General features: G+C 31.2%; 1 pseudogene; it reads right to left on the bottom strand.

Moving 5' to 3' along the window:
- The window catches only part of LOC123114672 (uncharacterized), an 18,348-nt pseudogene that overhangs the window by 16,305 nt on the left and 1,226 nt on the right, over positions 1-817 (bottom strand).

The raw sequence follows: 817 nt of genomic DNA, 5'->3' as shown, positions 1-817 counted from the left end.
CATCTTCCATATATCTACTAGTTTTTCAAATTCTATATGATTCAAAAGTAATTTGAAAAATGGTGAAATTCTGGGCGAAACGTTTTTTCACTATTTTTTGCAAAGGGTTTGTCGAATTGACGCAAATGATACGGCGTTGGAAAGCTATGAAAAATGCGCAACTTTTGCGTATAGAAAGCTTTTTTCTAATTCCTTATGATTTAAATACGAATTCAAATACGGTTAAAATTGGTTTCAAACACGGTTTTTTAAAAAGTTTGTCGAAATGGGGCAAATAATATACCGTTGGATAGCTATCGAAAATGCGAAACTTAGTCATGTTGGACGTTTTCTTTACTTTACAACCGTTTAAGAGTAATTTCGAATATGGCATGACGGATCCTGCTGTTTTCTCGTCTGGAAAACAGAGTAGTCGTACTGATATATGTGTATATTTGTACTGAGCTATTTTTGGTACAGTAATTTTGAATGGTTCCAAAAAAGTATACTTGTACTGATATTTGCATGGGTTTGTATTAAGTGTGTTTCTACTAATTATATTTTGCTCTGTTTTATGGGTAATTTTTTTCTCGTAAGTTTTCAACAGTGTACTGTATCCTAGCCCCGAACTTGCATGGTTTTTATTGTTGAACTGAATGTTATTTTTTTGCCAATTTTTTTTGCGTGTTTCTTTTTTTTGAAGTCAATTTTTTTTTTGCAACGAATGTTCTAGATTTCTCTTGTTTTGTAACTTGAACTTTTTACCATTTTAAACTTTTACCAACTTGAATTATCATGTGTGGATGAGCACTTGAACTTGTAGAATTTAAAATTTTCT

The sequence above is a fragment of the Triticum aestivum genome, chromosome 5B, assembly GCF_018294505.1.
Source record: "Triticum aestivum cultivar Chinese Spring chromosome 5B, IWGSC CS RefSeq v2.1, whole genome shotgun sequence".
In the NCBI taxonomy this organism is placed as follows: domain Eukaryota; kingdom Viridiplantae; phylum Streptophyta; class Magnoliopsida; order Poales; family Poaceae; genus Triticum; species Triticum aestivum.
Note: the sequence above shows the minus strand (reverse complement) of the source record. Positions and strands in the feature narration are given on the sequence as shown.